Source organism: Pseudorca crassidens, chromosome 13, assembly GCF_039906515.1.
Source record: "Pseudorca crassidens isolate mPseCra1 chromosome 13, mPseCra1.hap1, whole genome shotgun sequence".
Classification (NCBI taxonomy): Eukaryota; Metazoa; Chordata; class Mammalia; order Artiodactyla; family Delphinidae; genus Pseudorca; species Pseudorca crassidens.
Window position 1 is genome coordinate 72,567,798 of NC_090308.1, and position 21,676 is coordinate 72,589,473.

Genomic DNA, 21,676 nt, shown 5'->3' on the forward strand with positions numbered 1-21,676 from the left:
CCCACCCTTTTTTCTTTTGGAGAGAGGTTTGGACATCTCTTGTGCCCTGGGACATAGCTCTGTGGGTATATCTAGGCAGCACATCCCCATTAAAAAGATTTGGGGAAAAGGTTTGAAAGGATATATTAAGGAATTAAATTTGCATAAGGAATAAATTTGAACCATCTGCAGATGCAAATCAGATGTGACCATAAGAAGGAATGAAGAGAAGGTCAAAGGGGATTGAGATCAGTTCATTCAATTGGTCCATTTTATTTTTTCAGTAAATAAAGTTACCACAAAAAAGAAACTTTTTGTGAATGTATTTGATCAATCAGATGACTCCATAACATTCAGACACCAGTTGGTGGAAAAACAAACCCGGAATTTCTGTGCATTCAGTCAGTGGGTTTTATAAACTAAATCAGGAACCTGTTTCCCTCAGCTTTTCCTTCATCTCTTTTCCCTCCGTAGTTAAAAGATGACTCACCAGGGCTGATTATACAGCTGACAAAAACAACCATGAGAAGCAGGATGAGTGGTGAGAGATGGGGGTGAATAGCACTCATTTAAATACGGCAGAAATATCCCCATTTATAGCTCCTGTGCAGGAGAGTTCTCCCAAGTACGTTTCAGAGCTCACAGGTAGGAAGCCCAGGTCTTAGAGGCCACGTGGGACATTCTGTCAGAATGGGCAGGGCCACAGAGTCTAGAGTGGACAGACTCTGGTTCTTGCACATGGTGACCAGAAACTTGAATGAAGAAGACAGCTGCTGTGCTTACGGAAGGATGTAAGCCTGAGGCTGCAGTGAATGTTGGCATCAAGAAAAAGGCTGGACAAATGGTTGAAGCAAACAAGATGAAGATCAACAGGGATAAATATAAAAGATGCAGCTGGGGGTAGTGGGGGCATGGAGAAGGAGAGGGAGGGAAATAGAACCGAATAAAATAAAGTTCTGATTGTATTTAAGATTATTATTCAAAAATATTCATACTCGCCACCTCTACATGAACTTTAAAAAAATGGGTTTGGAGAAACTCAAAATAAAAGAATAAAAATGCTTTATAAATTCTTTAAAATGAAATTAAACTTCAGTCATAGTCAAAAAACGCAAACTAAAGTAAGAAAAAGATACTATTTGTCACTTGTCATATGTGCAAAGATAAACAGAGTTTGGTCAGATGAACAAAGATAAACAGTTTGATAGAGGGTGGTCGGTTCTGGTGCGGGGCAAACAAGCACACTTAAATCCTTATTACTATTGAGGCGAGCACTTGATAGAGCAATTTGGAAATTGTTACCAAAATTTAACATAAATATGTTCTTTAACCCAGCAGTTTCTAGCTGTACTTTCACATGTGTTCAGAGACACATACCCACAAACTCAAGCTTTCCAGCCTTTTGTGTAATTGTACAAACAGTGGACACAAGTAATATCTTTCAATAAGAAGATAAATAGATTATCTGATGGAAAACCTATAGTGGATTAAAAATACTATATGCTGATATAGAGTGATGGAATATGGAATGATCTCCTAAATATTTTGTTAAATGAAAAAAGCAATTTGTAATGCTATAAATATAGTATTCTCTAATACTTAAGGAAAGCGAAAGGAACCTCAGGATTCAGGGGCAAACAAGAGTGTATTGTTGGGAAAAGAATGGGTATTTCTAAGCAGCTAGGATGGAGTAATTAACATGGGTGTGAAAGAGCATGGTTGTTTAGGAAATACCGAATAGTTCACCTAGGATATATGCCAAAGCACCTACTTGCTAATTTTATATTATCGTTTCCTCCTCTTGAATACTGTTACATATGTCAGTGCAACAGTATGCTATCCAAAAAAACAATTCCTGGTTACCTAGAGTAACACTAACTTTGTTAGGAATGATTCAAACAAACACACTGGCAGGGCCTGATCACACAGAGAGCACCCTGGCTTTCAGTCATATAAGCCACCTACTCCTCCCAGAGTAGAGATATGAGCCTTTTGGTCAGAGTGTGAAATCAATTTTAACCACCTCTCACAGCAACCAGGGAATCAATGTCAACCTTATAAGTAAACAGGTACCTACATTGTTCAAGTACCTACATCAGCAACTGGCAGTGGGGGCAAATGTTTACTCACCGTATGGTAAATATGGAAATTTGAGTTTCCTTCTGTAGGGTTTAATTCTGGGGGCCTTATTTGCCAGTGTGTGCCTATTAACTTGTAGCTTTACACAGTTTTACTGTATTTATTCTAATTTGTAGATCCAAATTCTACAGATCTGCTTGGATAAGGTCTATTTTAGAACTGTGACCTCAACTTCGTAAGTCTTGTGGTGAAGCCAGGTATGGACCACAGTTAGTGCTGAACACCACACTATACACTAGAGTTTAAAGTTAGCAAAAGTTTTCCTTCATGTTCTCCCCAGTCTTTTTATAAAGGATCCTATCTTAATGCTTTTTTAATCCTGGTGGTCAGAGTCATCTTCTCAGAGGTCTTTTGTTGAATCTAATGCCCTGGAAGTCACCACAGAAAGCAGACACGCTTTGGTGAAAGGTGTTCCTAAAAGGAACAAAAGATGTCCCAGTAGAAAGGACTTTTCCGGTGACTATTTCTCCAATTCATTAACATGCATGTAGACATAAATAAAAGGAGTATGGTGATAAATCTCGTTTCCTTTTTTTTTTTTTTTGCATAGGACTCTTGACTCTCGTTTTTTTCCTTCATGTAGCATCTCAAACCTTCCCCACTTATATCTGGCTGCTTAATGGTGCACGTGATTTTTATTCTGGAAAACTCTAGCTTAGACCAGGACTCTAAGGGTTTCTGGTAGCATTACTTGTGATTATTTCAATAAACTTTTTTTTTTTTTTTTCCAATTGGCTTTGTGGCCTTGGTACGCTCTCTCTCCCTCAGTATAATTAGATGTGAAATAAAAATGTCAGCTTAGACTTTCCTCTAAGGTACCATTGGGCTTCAAAACGCTATAATCCTGTGATTCTTGTTTCCGTAAGTCAGCTGATGATGTTTTTGGTGACTTGGAAGCTGGTCTCTGCAGTCAGACTCCCCTGCCTGTTTGGCATCAGCTCCCTGTTCACCCTGTACTCCGTGGACCTCCTTCTCACACAGGAATCTCTTTGATCTCAAAGACAGCACTGTAAGATGCAGAGCAAAACAAATACCAGGCGATTTCCCTCCGTGGTGCTCATGACCATACGAGTGGTCCAAGAGCATAAGAAAGCTTAAAAACAACTGATAGTACTATCCTTGAAGCAACATTTGCAAGTGCCAAATTAATTTCTATCAACACAAACAAATACGTTATTTCAAAGAGGAAACTTCGCACACATAAAAGGAGTAGAATGAATGACACTTCAAAACGGCTTTGATTATCCATTTTCATAAACACGACAACACCCTGGGTGGGGGGGGGGAACTCCTGCTTTTACCATCAACTAAATTCTCTAGAGCAGGGGTCCCCAATCCCCCGGGCCGTGGACTGGTACCAGTCCACAGCCTGTTAGGAACCGGGCCGCACAGCTGGTGGTGAGAGGCAGGCGAGCGAGCGAAGCTTCATCTGTCGCTCCCCAGCGCTCCCATCACCGCCTGAACCATGCCCACCCTGTCCGTGGAAAAATTGTCTTCCACGAAACCGGTCCCTGGTGCCAAAAAAGTTGGGGACCTCTGCTCTAGAGCTTGCAGAGGATGATTTTCATAGCAGTCCTTCCTTTATTAAGCAGCCATATTAAATGATTCCCCACATACGTGTAACTGACCAATGAACAGACCCACTTGAAAATACGCCTTTTTCTTAAAATTAAAGAGTAGATCACGCATGGATATACATAAATTAATTTGATAATGAATATGCAGAAGAAAGCTTTAATAATAAATGACCCTGCCACCTTACAAGTAAAAAGTAAGGACATCTAATACCGAAGCCTAGCAAAGCATTGGATATGCATTCAATTTAAAAGCTGGGGACGTTACACACTCTGCACTCCAAAAACACAATCTCACTTAACATGATGTTGTAAATCAGCTATACTTAAATAAATGAACGAATAAATAATAAATAAACCACAATCTCACCTAGGCTTGACATGGCCTCGGAATCTTCTAACAGAGCACACCGATCAACTGGAGTCGGCCCAAGAGATTTTTACCCAGCCAGGTTCCTTCTGCCCGACGCACAGCAAGCCAAAATGCTGAGATGCTGAGGTGTGCAGGGCTACCGGCCCTCTGCACGTTGCTCTGAGGGTGGAGTTTGTGGTCCTTTGATGTCAAAAGGTCACCGAACACTCGTGCATGCCCAGTTCGGGGGTCAGTGGTCCTATCCAATCTTAACCAGCTCAGCTCAAACTGGACACAGCTGACTCCAAGTTCCTAGAAAACAACTCGGGCAAACATCTTCTTGTTTAGGCTACACGCCTCTTGGAGGACATGCAAGTCTTTTTGTTTTGTTTTGTTTTGGCTGCGTTGGGTTTGCGTTGCTGCACGCGGATTTTCTCTAGTTGTGGCAAGCAGGGGCTACTCTTTGTTGCGGTGCGTGGGTTTTTCACTGTGGTGGCTTCTCTTGTTGCGGAGCACGGGCTTCAGTAATTGTGGCACGCAGACTCAGTAGTTGTGGCTCACGGGCTCTAGAGTGCAGGCTCAGTAGTTGTGGCACATGGGCTTAGTTGCTCCGCGGCATGTGGGATCTTCCCAGACCAGGACTCGAACCCGTGTCCCCTGCATTGGCAGGAGGATTCTTAACCACTGCTCCACCAGGGAAGTCCCCATGCAATTTTAAGAACCACCTTCATTAGTCAAGGCAGGTGAAATGGATTTAACCCACGGTTTCAAGATGAAACATGTTTGCCATTTGTTAGAACTGTCCATGACACTCACAATACGTCCATAGACCAGCAGCATCAATATCATCTGGGCATTTGTTAGAAGTACAAATTCTCAGGGCTACCCCGAGACCTGCTGGATCAGAATTTCTAGGGGTGGGACCTAGGGATCCGCGTTTAACAAGCCTTCCAGGTGATTCTGATACCAAAGTGTGAGCAGGCTACTTGAATGCTCTGCACGTCAACACACTGGGTTTGCTCAGAGGGCAAAATGGTGAAATGAACAGAAACTAATGTTTATGGAGGACCTACTGTGTCCCAGGCACTGTTCAAAGTGCTTCTCTTATGCTTATGATCCTTTGATGTAGACAGTTCTTGATAAATAGATGCTAGATAATAGATAAATAGCTAAACAGGGAAGGAAAGAGAAAGTGGAAGAAAGGAAGGAAGAGAGAGAGGGAGGGAGAAAAAGAGAGAGAGGGAGGGAAGGAAAGAAGGGAAAAGAAGAAAGGAAGGAAGGAAACAAGGAAGAAGGAAAGGAAAGAGGAGGAAAATGTAGGGGAGGGGAGGGGAGGGAAGGAAAGGAAAGAAAACTAGATTTCAGGGTTGTTATGTAGCTTTCATGCAACTGGTGAGACATTGACTCAGAACTCAATCCCCAGTGTAATTTCAAAGTCCAGCTTTTTTTCTTCTTTGTTCATTCTGACACACTAAGCGGTACAAGTAAGCAACCCACATGTCTATGCCAACAAAATTTAATTAATTGTTTGGGCCAGAAAAAAAAAAGTCACTGGAGAAATTAGATAGTTCACTGCTCTCTTCACAGAATATCATTAGTCACAGAATCATAATGAACCCAAAAGTCATCCAATTTCTAAAATCTTGGAATAACTTTATCTGCCATGAAATCCAGAGAGGCTGTGGATAGAAAAGCATTTGTCAATGCAGAACTTGGCCATTAGAGCCAGAAGAGAAAGTTTTGGTCAGAACATTGGGACTGAGAATAAAAATTCCCAGTCACTTTAAAAATTTTTAGTAGATTATGTGCTATGTTTTCTAAAATGAGTTTCCAAATAGAGTTTCAGGAAGAGGTCTGAACAAAATATTCTTGTAACTGTTGCTTTTCCCTGCACGTTTTCTTTTTGAATACTTCTTTTTTTGGCCAGAAAGAATTTTTCTTGTGCCTGACAAAATAATGAAAATGCAAACTAGACCAAAAATAATGTACTCTCAAAAATTACTGTATGAATGTATTTATTTTGGCTGATAAAAACATTTCCATTAAATCCAAAGTCTTCATTTCAGCTGCTTTCATTGGAACCTGTGTGTGATCAGGTAGGAAGGAGACTAGTGCATTTGCACATTGAGGCAAAACACGAAGATCCCATGGAGCCGACAGCCCTGTCGTTGGTGGTCACGGCCCGAAAGTGCTCGTGTGGCCTGAGGGGCCAGTGTCCAGCCAAATGGCGTATCTTTCCTGCGTAGGATGAAGGCCTCTGGTTTTCCCTTGCTGGGATCATTTGAGATCCCTGCAATGATTATAGCATCCGGAGGGCAAACTTGAACAAGTCAGGCATCACATCAAAAAGGACAAATTGTCTCTTTCCCACTTGACTGTCATGATATTCATGTGACCTTACTCCTAGGGGTCTCTTTATCTGAACCACGTGGCTGGGAAAAAGAATCATGAATTCTCTTTGGTACTAGTTCATCGGAAGCTATTGATGAATTTTTCTGTGTGGTTTATTTTACCGCATCCAATATTCTGAGAAGTTTTCTCTTCTTTTTTTTCCCTCCTGGTTGTGGTTGTTTTGCAGGTTCTTGTGTTTCTATAGGTTGTTTTAGAGCTCCCATTCTCTGCTGAACGTTGATCAAAGCATGAAGTACAGACAAAATACATTATGCTCTTAGAGCCAGGTTTCCCAATTCTCAAACGTCAATGCTCATTGTTTCCATGAGGTTTTCTGTAGCGAGTGACAGAATTTCTCATTTTATAATATAGTCTTTTGTCAGTCACTGCGCGGGTTGCTCTCCTGTAGCGCTCAACAAGTACCTTCCGGCACTTTGTGTGCGTGGCTGCATGGGCACAATGTGCAGCCGCCAGGTGAAAACAGGAGCAGAGCGTTCAACTCACACGTGTTTCGAATTCTCCATTCAACTGAAGCTTGCAGATAAGGTACTTGGTATCTCACTGTCCAGAAGACACACCCATCATCCTCTTGATACAGATGTGTGCTTAGTATTTGTGAATAATCACTAACAGCGTAGGTGGCAACTCCAGCAACTCAGATGGAGGGGCAATTTCGTAGACAAATAGCGCGCCAAGGCGGCTGTCTCCCCACTGCGAGAGGACTGGGATTTGTGCCATCCCCAAATGTAGCCCCACCTCTGTCCTCAAGACAACGACTCATCGTATGGGTCTGCGTTATTAAGCAAGACATTTGATGCAATAAATTCAATAAATATTTACTGAGCCCTATATTCAGCATTCTTGATAAACGTAATGCAGTGGGAATACCTGACCTCAGGGAGCTTCTAGTCCTGGAAATTGTAGCAGAGGCAAGGCACAGTTACAACCTAATCATAGTTTCCAGGAGGACAAACTTTCTTTAGGAGTCAAGATGACAGATGATGAGCATAACAGCACCTAGGAATGAGCATTGCATGTTGTGATCTCACTCTGAGCCAGAGAGGATGCTAAACTCTTTATCTCTTTCTGTGTGTTGTTTACTCCAATCCTAAAAAGCAGCCCCCAAACCAAAACCAAAACAAAACAAACAAAACTCTACATATATTACTATTTTTATATTACAGTTGAGGAAAATGAAGCTCAGAGACATTGATCACATGAACACCCTGACCACTCACCGGAGCTGAAGCTTGGCTATGGTGTCTGCACCCTCTCCTTTTTTATTCTGGACATTTCCAGTCCCCAAACTGGCAATTATAATGTTGGTATTTTGATGAAGAGAGCTATTTGGGGAAAGATATTGGCTAGCTTGATCTTTTATAAAGGATATGAGTTATACATATGAATTTAATGCAAAATGGAAAGATGGGAATCAGTGAACTGACATAGTCATATCATAATAGCAACCACTTAAATGGGCACATTTTATTAAGCCAATATCTAGATACTTACCATTTACATATTCTATGTAAATTAACCTTTCTAATCCTATAGCAGCCCTATTATCCCCATTTTACAGTTGAGGAAACCTTACAAATTAAAAAAAAAAAACTTTCTGAAAGGAGGCAACAACCAAGTAAAATTGGAAGCATGTGTAATAATTAGCCAGATAAAACGATTAGAATAAGATGTGTGTGTCAGGAGAGCTTAGAAAATGCTGCAGTAATAAATATCTCAAAATTCTTAAGGGCTTAAAGCAAACAACACAGGTTTATTTCTCCTTTACACTTCATGTCCATCTCAGGATACTGCCCTGATTCAGGGACTGAAGCTGACATATATACTCCACTCCCTGGAATGTAGCTAGTTGCCATGGCAGAAGGAAGGGAGATGGAAAATCGCACATCTGGTCCTAAAAGCTTCTGCTTAGATGTGACACACGTTGCTTTTACTCACCTTTCATTGGTCAAAGCAAGTCACACGATCATGGTTAACTTCAAGGAAGTAGGGAATGCTATCCTACTATGGAACAGGAGGAGAATATTTAGAAATGGTGGTGAATAGTACTAATAACTGCCATGGGGAGAGACCAGAAGAATATTAATAAAGTTCTACGTGAATGGGAAACTATAAACATTTTGGTAAACATTTTGGTAATGGAAGCAGGGGTATGAAGGTCTTTGTAGCCACTTTTATAAGCTTGGACTTTATTCTGTCCTAGGAGAGCTTTGGGGGCTGTAAGAAGAAGAATGATTGTCAGCTTTTGTTTCACACAGGTCATTATGGCTTTGGTGCAGTGGATAAATTTGAAGAAGTCAAGACTAGAAACAAGAAACTCAAGTAGAACAGAATTAAAATTATCAGAAACTAAACTATGTTGGAGATAGTAGATGCAGAGAAGACAAGATTGATAAAAGCTTAGGAGTCATAACTGAAGGAACTTGTTGATTAATTGAATATGGAAGACTAGAAAACTCTCAGGTTTAAGATTTGGTGAATGTTGATTTATTAAATGACAGGGAATATGAAAGGAACAGGATTGAGGGTAAAATGTTCTTTGCATATTAGCCTGTGGATCTCACAAGATTGGAAATGTCTAACAGGAATTTGTAAATAGGAGTCTGAAACCTGGAGAAAAGGTCATGGATAGAGATTTAGTTTTGGAAATCACTAGGATACAGAAATAGTTAAAATCCTGAGAGTAGATGACAGTCCAAAGAGAAGCTCTGTCATGAAAAAAACAGTGAACCAAAGATGGAACTCAGAAACTCCAACATTTAGAAAAGAGACAAAGGAGGAGGAGTTCATGAAAGCGATAACGAAGGAATGGACAGGGGCCAAAATAGGGAGAAAGAGAGAATTCAACAAAGTCAGATGCATCAGTCGATCCTGAGAGATAGATTCTTAAAGTGCCCTTTGGAGTTGGGGATAATTGAGGCTATTGATACACTTTAAAAAAAATATTGAAGTATAATTTATATACAAAAAATTTCACATAGTTAATGCACACAATTTGTTGGGTTTGGCATATGCATACACCTGCAAAGACATCACTACTATTATGATAATAGACATATCTGTCACCTCCAAAAGTTTCTCTGTGTCCCTTTTAATTTTTTTGTGGTAAAAACACTTAGCATGAGATCTACTCTATTAACAAAATTTTAAGTGCACATTGTAGTACCACACTACAGGTGCTATGTTGTACAGCAGTTGGTATACTTTTCAGTTATGCAAGTTGCATAAGATCTATTGATACACTTTAATAGAACATATCCGTTGATTGATTTCGAAAGAGTAAATTTCAGTGGATTGAGGAGTGATTGGGTAGTGCCAGAAGGAAGACAGTGAACACAGACCACTCTGTCAAAAAATTTGAAAAGAAAAGGAGTAATAAAGTAATACATAGATCAAGTCACAAAGTCAGGAGATTTCCTAAAGTTGAAGACTCTTGGGCAAATTTATGTTTATAAGCTACGGAGAAAGAGATGGCGATGTTGGGAGTATAGGAGATAGAGATGCAGAACAAACAAATGATATCCTTATTTCCTAAATACTCAACAATTCTAGTTTTGATAAATAAACACTTTACTATGGAATTTGAAAGGGAGACTTTACTCTTTCAAGAAAAAAATCAATATATACAAAGCCATAAAATCCTTATGAAAGACAGAATGGTTCAGTCAAATGAGTTGGAGCTTCAGAGGCTGAAGGTTTTTCATCATGTCCAGATGATTGATTTACTGTATAATTTGGGCAAGTTATTTTAATTTCCATTGGCTAAGAAGCATGCAAATTTTAGTTAACTCAGGTTGAACTTATCTCTCTGTCTTGTTTTTCACATATGTAATATAAATGTAAGCCAACCCCTGAATAACTAGGAAAGGTAATTAGCTAGGATGTTTGCAATAAAAAATATTTTGCAAACAAAAAATACTGCACAAACGTTTCTTGAAAACATGTTATTTTACATATAATTTCAAACCACTTTATGGTATATCCTTTTTTTGCCCCTAAAAGCTTAGTTTTGAAAAAAAATGATAATGGTGGAATTTCAAAGAGTGGAAAAGCATGGGAGTTATTTATAAAGGAGTCAGGGAAACCATAATCAAGAATTCTCTTGAATTTATTTCAAACACCACAGGTTAGCAGATCCCAGCAGCCCCATGAAAACCCTGAAATAACACCTTTGTAGCCATCTGGTTCAGACTTGCTTTATGATATCTCCAGCAGCAACTTGCCACTATGAAGCGGGGCAGCCCTCTTGTTCTTGCTTAGTTTGCAACCTGTATGCTTGTCATATAAGCTACACGCTGCAATGTAGAAGGAAATTATTTTTTGCTGTTCCTCCATACTTTAGTTCACTTTCTGATTTAATGGCTGTTGAGCATTTTTCATCCCTGCCTGGATGCCAGCCTGGCAAGCTTCCTCTCAAAGTTGTGGGGATACAGCCCTTCCTCTGCTTGCACTTCTAGCCTTCATTTGAAACAAGAATTTTAAAACTGTAGTTCTTATTCCTGTGAAATGTATTTTCAATTGACTGTTGGTGGTGACTTTGAGCACTGGGTTGAGACAAAGTTCCAACCCATTCCAACCCAATAGGGAAAAATATGGTGATGAAAAATTGATGTCTAGGAATTCCCTGGCAGTCCAGTGGTTAGGACTCCATGCTTTCACTGCCAAGGGCCCCAGTTCAATCCCTGGTCGGGGGATCTAAGATCCCACAAGCTGCGTGATGTGGCCAAAAAAAAAAAAAAAAAAAAAGATTTCTACAGTGGGTGTTGAAAAGGAAGGGGCAGAATGACACCAGGTATTTACCATCCCCACTGTCGGCCCACACTTTGGGATGTAGCATCTATCACTGGGAGCTCTATTCCTAATTAGGAATTCTAGCCCTAATTATCAAGTGCTTTTCTGTCTTGTTGCATGTTCAGGGAACTTTATCCCCACATTGCCCTAATTCTGAGTCAGTCAGTAACCCTCAGTAACTGGGCTGGACCTTAAACTATGACAAGCCCCTGTCATATAAAAAGCCTTGTGCTAACTATTACAAGAGAAAAAAGGATTAAAAAGCAAAGGTTCTTGTCCATATGCATGAATTGTTTCAGTTTGCTTTTTTTTTGGTTTACTTGTTGTGACTACTTTTCAATTCACTTCCTGTGGTGGGTTTTTATGTGGTTGTCTACCTGTAATACCATTATTGTAAGTTGGTTCTGCAGAGGGAGAAAAGAATTCATAAGAGCCACAACCTTTATCTTTACCAAATGGAAAACAATCCCTACATTCGAAACAGTATATTATGAAATAAAATATACTGGGACCTAATTAAACTTAAAAGCTTTTGCACAGCAAAGGAAACCGTCGACAAAACAAAAAGATAACTTACTGAATGGAAGAAATATTTTCAAATGATATGATCGATAAGGGACTAATATCCAACATATATAAACAGCTCATACGATTCGACATCAAAAAAACAAACAACCTGATTAGAAAACGGGCAGAAGAATTGAAAAGACATTTTTCCAAAGAGGAAGTGCAGATGGCCAACAGGCACATGAAAATATGCTCAGCATCACTAATCATCAGGGGATGTCTGCCAATTTTTTTTTTTCATTTTAAAGGTATGCTTTTTCCTAAATGATTAATAAGTAATCTTTGGGATAACATTTTGGTACTGTGTGAATATTACACTCCCCAACACATTTTACCCAGTGGTTTTAGCATGCATTGACGATCCTTGTCTGAGCCACATTGGAGACTGCAAAATAGTGATTTCCTAATTTTATTATTCCTTCTTCATTTATTAGCTGGCATTCTTTTGTGAAGAAAAGACCTCCTTTTTTAGTATCTCTATGGACCCACAGATGGTTTAAAATCCAATTGTTTTTTTTTTCCAATTTTTAAAATTCCCAAATGGTCCCATATTTGGCCCTTCATGCTTGCTGCTTTTCCTTTTGAACTGTACTTACCATTCTCTGCACACTTTCTTTGCTTCTGACATAAGATGTTCCAGGCTCACCTTGTACATTCTCTGATTTCTGATCTGGAATCAGCCATTTTTCCAGGTAACATTCCTTCCTTTCAGTGATGAACAGTACTTTGAAACCAAGGTCTTGGCACTGGTACGTTCATTACCTCTCGGTAACATCATTTCTGGGCCTCTTCAGTGGACAGAGCTAGGAATGTATATATTTTTAAAATCATGAGTTGATGCTGGTAACTCCACTTCAAATACAGACCTCAGAGGTCCTGACCTTCCCCATTCCATATTTATATACTGCTTTTCCCACAATAAGAAACTTGAATCCTAATACCACCAATATTTACTCATTTGCTTTATCCTACAATAGACACACACACAAAAATAAGAACCAACAACAAACCTGCAAGTAATGTTCATAATGTTTTTGTTTTCCTGTACCCTGAGAAAAATATCTCATGAAGGGTATATATTGGAGAAATATGTTGAAGAGTTATTTGAATAACCTTTTTATAAAATGTGTGTTCGTGTTATCACAGTAGTATAAAATTGTGTTCAGTTTTTTCTGATTGAATTAAAGATTAGGGTGTTTTCATCCCCTTTGGTATAATTTTATTTTTTAATATGTGAATATTTACATGGCTCAAAAACTCTCCAAACTATAAAAAAGTTGTTCTCAGAAGAGGCTCCTATACTATCTTTTTTATTTTTTTAACATCTTTATTGGCATATAATTGCTTTACAATGGTGTGTTAGTCTCTGCTTTATAACAAAGTGAATCAGTTATACATATACATATATCCCCATATTTCCTCCCTCTTGCATCTCCCTCCCACCCTCCCTATCCCACCCCTCTAGGTGGTCACAAAGTACCGAGCTGATCTCCCAGTGCTATGCGGCTGTTTCCCATTAGCTATCTATTTTACATTTGGTAGTATATATAAGCCCAGGCCACACTCTCACTTCGTCCCAGCTTATTCTCTCCCGTCCCTGTGTCCTCGAGTCCATTCACTATGTCTGTGTCTTTATTCCAATCCTGCCCCTAGGTTCTTCAGAACCATTTAAAAAATTTTTTTTAGATTCTATATATATGTGTTAGAATATGGTATTTGTTTATCACTTTCTGACTTACTTCACTCTGTATGACAGACTCTAGATCCACCCACTGCACTACAAATAACTCAATTTCGTTTCTTTGATGGCTGAGTAGTATTCCATTGTATATATGTGCCACATCTTCTTTATCCATTCATCTGTCGATGGACACTTAAGTTGCTTCCATGTCCTGGCTACTGTAAATAGAGCTGCAGTGAACATTGTGGTACATGACTCTTTTTGAATTATGGTTTTCGCAGGGTATATGCCCAGTAGTGGGATTGCTGGGTCATACGGTACTTCTATTTTCAGTTTTTTAAGGAACCTCCATACTGTTCTCCATAGTGGCTGTATCAATTTACATTCCCACCAACAGTGCAAGAGGGTTCCCTTTTCTCCACACCTTCTCCAGCATTTATTGTTTGTAGAGTTTTTGATGATGGCCAGTCTGACTGGTATGAGGTGATACCTCATAATAGTTTTGATTTGCATTTCTCTAATGATTAGTGATGTTGAGTATCTTTTCATGTGTTTTTTGGCAGTCTGTATATCTTCTTTGGAGAAATGTCTATTTATATCTTCTGCCCATTTTTGGATTGGGTTGTTTGTTTTCTGATATTGAGCTGCGTGACCTGCTTGTAAATTTTGGAGATTAATTCTTTGTCAGTTGCTTCATTTGCAAATATTTTCTGCCATTCTGAGGGTTGTCTTATTGTCTTGTTTATGGTTTCCTTTGCTGTGCAAAAGCTTTTAAGTTTCATTAGGTCCCATTTGTTTATTTTTGTTTTTGTTTCCATTTCTCTAGGAGGTGGGTCAAAAAGGATGTTGCTGTGACTGATGTCATAGAGTGTTCTGCCTATGTTTTCCTCTAAGAGTTTTACAATGTCTGGCCTTACATTTAGGTCTTTAATCCATTTTGAGTTTATTTTTGTGTATGGTGTTAGGGAGTGTTCTAATTTCATTCATGTACAGGTAGCTGTCCAGTTTTCCCAGCACCACTTAGTGAAGAGGCTGTCTTTTCTCCATTGTAAATTCTTGCCTACTTTATCAAAAATAAGATGACCATATGTGCGTGAGTTTACCTCTGGGCTTTCTATCCTGTTCAATTGATCTATCTTTCTGTTTTTGTGCCAGTACCATACTGTCTTGATTACTGTATCTTTGTAGTATAGTCTGAAGTCAGGGAGCCTGATACCTCCAGCTCCATATTTCTTTCTCAAGATTGCTTTGGGTACATGGAGTCTTCTGTGTTTCCATACAAACTGTGAAATTTTTTGTTCTAGTTCTGTGAAAAATGCCATTGGTCATTTGATAGGGATTGCATTGAATCTGTAGATTGCTTTGGATAGTATAGTCATTTTCAAAATGTTGCTTCTTCCAATCCAACGACTTGGTATATCTCTCCATCTGTTTGTATCATCTTTAATTTCTTTCATCAGTGTCTTATAGTTTTCTGTGTACAGATCTTTTGTCTCTTTATGTAGCTTTACTCCTAGGTATTTTATTCTTTTTGTTGAAATGGTAAACGGGAATGTTTCCTTAATTTCTCTTTCAGATTTTTTATCATTAGTGTACAGGAATGCAAGAGATTTCTGTGCATTCATTTTGTATCCTGCTACTTTACCAAATTCATTGATTAGCTCTAGTAGTTTTCTGGTGGCATCTTTAGGATTCTCTATGTATAGTATCATGTCATCTGCAAACAGTGACAGCTTTACTTCTTCTTTTCCAATTTGTATTCCTTTTATTTCTTTTTCTTCTCTGATTGCTGTGGCTAAAACTTCCAAAGCTATGTTGAATAATAGTGGTGAGAGTGGGCAACCTTGTCTTTTTCCTGATCTAAGAGGAAATGGTTTCAGTTTTTCCCCATTGAGAATGATGTTGGCTGTGGGTTTGTCATATATGGCCTTTATTAGGTTGAGGTAAGTTCCCTCTATGCCTACTTTCTGGAGGGTTTTTATAATAAATCGGTGTTGAATTTGGTCGAAAGCTTTTTCTGCATCTATTGAGATGATCATATTGTTTTTCTCCTTCAATTTGTTAATATGGTGTATCACATTGATTGGTTTGCGTATATTGAAGAATCCTTGCATTCCTGGGATAAACCCCACTTGATCATGGTGTATGATCCTTTTAATGTGCTGTTGGATTCTGGTTGCTAGTATTTTGTTGAGGATTTTTGCATCTATGTTCATCAGTGATATTGGCCTGTAGTTTTCTTTCTTTGTGACGTCTTTGTCTGGTTTTGGTATCAGGGTGATGGTGGCCTTATAGAATGAGTTTGGGAGTGTTCCTCCCTCTGCTATATTTTGGAAGAGTTTGAGAAGGATAGGTGTTAGCTCTTCTCTAAATGTTTGATAGAATTTGCCTGTGAAGCCATCCGGTCCTGGGCTTTTCTTTGTTGGAAGATTTTGAATCACAGTTTCAATTTCAGTGCTTGTGATTAGTCTGTTTATATTTTCTATTTCTTGCTGGTTCAGTCTCAGAAGGTTGTGCTTTTCTAAGGATGTGTCCATTTCTTCGAGGTTGTCCTTTTTATTGGCATATAGTTGCTTGTAGTAATCTCTCATGATCCTTTGTATTTCTGCAGCGTCAGTTGTTACTTCTCCTTTTTCATTTGTAATTCTACTGATTTGAGACTTCTCCCTTTTTTTCTTGATGAGTCTGCCTAATGGTTTATTAATTTTGTTTATCTTCTCAAAGAAACAGCTTTTAGTTTTATGGATCTTTGCTATTCCTTCCTTCATTTCTTTTTCATTTATTTCTGATCTGATCTTTATGATTTCTTTCCTTCTGCTAACTTTGGAATTTTCTTGTTCTTCTTTCTCTAATTGATTTAGGTGTAAGGTTAGAGTTGTTTATTTGAGATGTTTCTTGTGTCTTAATGTAGGATTTTATTGCTATAAACTTCCCTCTTAGAACTGCTTTTGCTGCATCTCATAGGTTTTGGGTCATTGTCTTTTCATTGTCATTTGTTTCTAGGTATTTTTTGATTTTCTCTTTGATTTCTTCAGTGATCTCTTGGTTATTTAGTAGTGTATTGTTTAGCTTCTATGTGTTTGGTTTTTTTTACAGATTTTTTCCTGTAATTGATATCTAGTCTCATAGCATTGTGGTCGGAAAAGATACTTGATACGATTTCAATTTTCTTAAATTTACCAAGGCTAGATTTGTGACCCAAGATATGATCTATCCTGGAGAATGTTCCATGAGCACTTGAGAAGAAAGTGTATTCTATTGTTTTTGGATGGAACGTCCTATAAATATCAATTAAGTCCATCTTGTTTAATGTATCATTTAAAGCTTGTGTTTCCTTATTTATTTTCATTTTGGATGATCTGCTCATTGGTGAAAGTGGGGTGTTAAAGTCCCCTACTATGATTGTGTTACTGTCAGTTTCCTCTTTTATGACTTTTAGCATTTGCCTTATGTATTGAGGTGCTCCTATGTTCAGTGCATAAATATTTACAATTGTTATAGCCTCTTCTTGGATTGATCCCTTGATCATTATGTAGTGTCCTTCTTTGTCTCTTGTAATAGTCCTTATTTTAAAGTCTATTTTGTCTGATATGAGAATTGCTACTCCAGCTTTCTTTTGATTTCCATTTGCATGGAATATCTTTTTCCATCCCCTCACTTTCACTCTGTATGTGTCCCTAGGTCTGTAGTGGGTCTCTTGTAGACAGCATGTATACGGGTCTTGTTTTTGTATCCATTCATCCAATCTGTGGCTTTTGGTTGGAGCGTTTATTCCATTTACATTTAAGGTAATTATCAATATGTGTGTTCCTATTACTATTTTCTTAATTGTTTTGGGTTTGTTATTGTAGGTCTTTTCCTTCTCTTGTGTTTCCTGCCTAGGGAAGTTCCTTTAGCATTTGTTGTAAAGCTGGTTTGGTGGTGCTGAATTCTCTTAGCTTTTGCTTGTGTGTAAAGGTTTTAATTTCTCTGTTGAATCTTGATGAGATCCTTGCTGGGTAGAGTAATCCTGGCTGTAGGTTTTTCCCTTTCATCATTTTCAATATGTCCTGCCACTCCCTTCTGGCTTGCAGAGTTTCTGCTGAATGATCAGCTGTTAACCTTATGGGGATTCCCTTGTATGTTATTTGTTTTTTTCCCTTGCTGCTTTTAATATGTTTTCTTTATTTAATTTTTGATAGTTTGATTAATATGTGTCTTGGCGTGTTTCTCCTTGGATTTATCCTGTATGGGACTCTATGCGTTTCCTGGACTTGATTAACTATTTCCTTTCCCATATTAGGGAAGTTTTCAACTCTAATCTCTTCAAACATTTTCTCAGTCCCTTTCTTTTTCTCTTCTTCTTCTGGGACCCCTATACCTTGGATGTTGGTGCGTTTAATGTTGTCCCAGAGGTCTCTGAGACTGTCTTCAATTCTTTTCATTCTTTTTTGTTTATTCTGCTTTGTGGTAGTTATTTCCACTATTTTATCTTCCAAGTCACTTATCCATTCTTCTGCCTCAGTTTGTCTGCTATTGATTCCTTCTAGAGACTTTTTAATTTCATTTTTTGTGCTGTTCATCATTGTTTGTTTGCTCTTTAGTTCTTCTAGGTCCTTGTTAAACGATTCTTGTATTTTCTCCATTCTATTTCCAAGATTTTGGATCACCTTTACTATCATTACTCTGACTTCTTTTGCAGGTAGACTACCTATTTCCTCTTCATTTGTTTGGTCTGGTGGGTTTTTACCTTGCTCCTTCATCTGCTGTGTGTTTCTGTGTTCTCTCATTTTGGTTAACTTACTGTGTTTGGGGTTTGCTTTATGCAAGCTGCAGGTTCATAGTTCCTGTTGTTTTTGGTGTCTGCCCCCAGTGACTAAGGTTGCTTCAGTGGGTTGTGTAGGCTTCCTGGTGGAGGGGACTGGTGCCTATGTTCTGGTAGATGTGGCTAGATCTTGTCTTTCTGGTGGGTAGGACTGCCTCCAGTGGTGTGTTTTGGGGTGTCTGTGAACTTAGTATGATTTTCAGCAATGTCTCTACTAATGGATGGGGTTGTGTTCTTGTCTTGCTAGTTGTTTGGCATAGGGTGTCCAGCACTGTAGCTTGCTCGTTATTGAGTGCAGCTGGGTCTTAACATTGAGATGGAGATCTGTGGGAGAGCTTTCGCTGTTTGATATTTTGTGGAGCCAGGAGGTCTCTGGTGGTCCAGTGTCCTGAACTCGGCTCTCCCACCTCAGAGGCACAGGCCTGACACCTGGCCGAAGCACCAAGACCCTGTCAGCTACACGGCCAGGTACGTGGGGAGTTTCTTGCCTTTTGGGAAGTATGAGGTCTTCTGCCAGTGTTCAGTAGGTGCTCTGTAGGAGTTGTTCCACATGTAGATGTATTTCTGATGTATATGTAGGGAGGAAGGTAATCTCCACATCTTATCCTCCACCATCTTGAAGGTCTCTCTCTGAGCCTCATATACTTTTTAATTCCTGTCACCACTCCATTCTTCCTCCTTCTGCCTTCAAATAGCGAATGATTTATATTCACTTCTAGTTCCATCTTCCTATCTTTTTCTCTCTATATATACATATATATTTACTTACATATATATAAAGGAAAAAACAACTTTATATCTGTGCAGATATAGATGTAGAAAAATGGTAGCAGACTCTTAGGCACCTTGTATTTTTTCACTCCATACCCATTCTCAGAGATGATCCTCATTCTTTTTTTATAACTTTGTCATAAAATAGTACTCTGTTGTGTGGATGTAGCAGGGTTTCTTCAACCTGCCTCCTATGGATAGACCTGGGTGGTTGGTTTCCTATATTTTGCAGTGAATAACCTATTATATATGATTTTTTGGTATCTGTAGCAGTTCATCACTTGGGGTAAATTCTTAAAAGTGGGACTTCTGGGTCAAAAAACATTCTGATGGATATTGCTGAACTCTCCTCCATAGGGGTTGTATTAAAACTTTTGAATTTTAGGAATAGATTTTTTTTTTAAGTTTTCTGGGTAATTCTGATGTGCAGTCAGGTTGGGAACCGTTGGCCTAGATTGTCAGCAATTGTAAGACACTGTAATTTAATTTTCCTACGTTTGATATTATCTAGGGCTAAGGAGTAAACACTGTGTGATAGCTGAATAAAAAATATACCTCATGCTCACTTTAAAAGGGGTTTTGCCTGTTGGGAATAACATATACACACTACTATATATAAATTAGATAAACAATAAGGACCTACTATATAGCACAATGAAGTATACTCAATATTTTGTAATAATCTATATGGGAAAAGAATCTGAAAAAGTATATATATATATATATATATATATATATATATATATATATATATATATATATATATATATATATATATATATATATCTCACTTTGCTGTACACCTGAAAGTAACACAACATTGTAAATCAACTATACTTCAATTTAAAAAAAATCAAACAAAAAATAGATAAATAAAAATAAAAAAATAAAATGGGTTTAGCCTGTTTGGCATCATTTTAGTCTCTTTTTTTTTTTTTTTTTGCGGTACGTGGGCCTCTCACTGTCGTGCCCTTTCCCGTTGCGGAGCACAGGCTCCAGATGCGCAGGCTCAGCGGCCATGGCTCACGGGCCCAGCCACTCCGCGGCATGTGGGATCTTCCCGGACCGGGGCACGGACCTGTGTCCCCTGCATCGGCAGGCGGACTCTCAACCACTGCGCCACCAGGGAAGCCCCTGGCATCATTTTAGATACCTTACTGATATGGCAATGTCCAATCTGGACTGATACCTGTTTAGGCATCAGCAGGGAGCGCTTCTAGGGGACCCAGCATCCTAGTTGAGTAATTCCCGTTACTATTCGTCCAAACATTAGTGTCAAAATGAAGTGATAAGAGTCCAGGTACCATATTTTATATGTTCTAAGACATTCTTTTTATTTTTTTAATATCTCCATAATCAGTTTGCCTCTTACAGTTGACAATATATCATGATGAAATCGGCAGCTTTTTTTCTCTCTTAAAGAACAGTTTCTAGTAACTTTAATATGGAATTTTAGGAATAAGAGGGTAATAGTTGAAAAGAATCAAAATGGAATTCTAGGCAAATTATATGCATACTTTCTTAATGATCCTGGACATGTATGTAACTAATCAGAGTAGAGAATAATGTGGTCAGTCTCCAATGTCTCTGTCCTAAACTCAGTGACCTGGGGTGACAACAGGTAGTCTTGGTTCCCTCATTCCTTTGCCTCAGTGGTCCAGCCTTCTGTGTTCTCCCCTTGACTCTCAAGCTGGTCTCTGACAATCGGCTATGGGGCCTTGTGGGCTTCCTCCCTTTGCCCCAGTGTCTAGTTATTTATAAGAAATAGGGTTGACTGTCTTTACCCCTAAAAATGTTCTCTGCCCCAGCCACCACTTTATCACTTTTTCTCAGCCAGATGCTGTGCTTTTCACCCATGTACAGAGCCATCTGCACGCTAAGGCCAGCAATGGTGTTCCTAACCAGGAAGGGATCCCAGCCTTGCCTCAAGGGTCAATAGTCCCCCGGCCATATCTCCCTAGTAGAGCTGACCACCTGTGCCTGTCTGCTGTTCTGCATAGTGCCCCCAGCACAGCGACCACACAGTCCCCATGGCTGGCCTCATAGTGGACACTCATTCTGGTCCAGTGCTCAGGTCTGCTCTACCACCACTAAGAGTCTGCGGTGATAGGAAGTCTCCTTGCCTACTAGGTCAAAAGTCTCAGACAAGCCAGTTATGCGTGTTCCGTGCTTTCGATAAGAAAGAGTTTCTTGACTGGTTTCAACTACAAAGACTTCATCCTAAGAATAATCAGACTGCCTTTTAATTCCACTTTTAAATTTCCCTTATAAGATCTGCCCAACGTAGATGACAGCTAAGCAGATGGAATCGAGCCTCTCAGAATTCGGAATTAACGTTTTTCACCAAGAATTTTTTTTTTGTATGACAGATTTTTGAAGTATGCTTTGTAATAGTGGTTTTTGTCTTTGTCTTTGCTGTTGTTGTTTGAAGCAGTAACCCAAAGCAGTTGCCCATAGTATTTGGAATCTGATTATGGAGTTATAGGAAAAAAATTGTTTATGACAGTATCTAGGAAAACAAAATACTACTTCCAGTTTTAAATGTTAGTTGAAAATCTTATTTGAATTTAAATTTGTCAACCCCACTCACAGTTCATAAAGAATTTCAA

At 38.8% G+C, this 21,676-nt stretch overlaps 1 long non-coding RNA gene across 3 annotated transcripts in view; it reads right to left on the reverse strand.

The window, feature by feature from the left end:
• Positions 1-21,676, reverse strand: part of LOC137204792 (uncharacterized) — a 135,439-nt gene that overhangs the window by 15,401 nt on the left and 98,362 nt on the right. The window contains exons 3-4 of one of the 3 annotated variants that reach the window (XR_010933838.1): positions 12,408-12,614; positions 4,091-7,452 (exon numbers count right to left, since the gene is read on the reverse strand). This is a non-coding gene — a long non-coding RNA (uncharacterized lncRNA). Of the gene's footprint in view, positions 1-4,090; positions 7,453-10,545; positions 11,649-12,407; positions 12,615-21,676 lie in introns of those variants that run through there. The other 2 variants (XR_010933836.1, XR_010933837.1) reach the window with 2 other exon arrangements.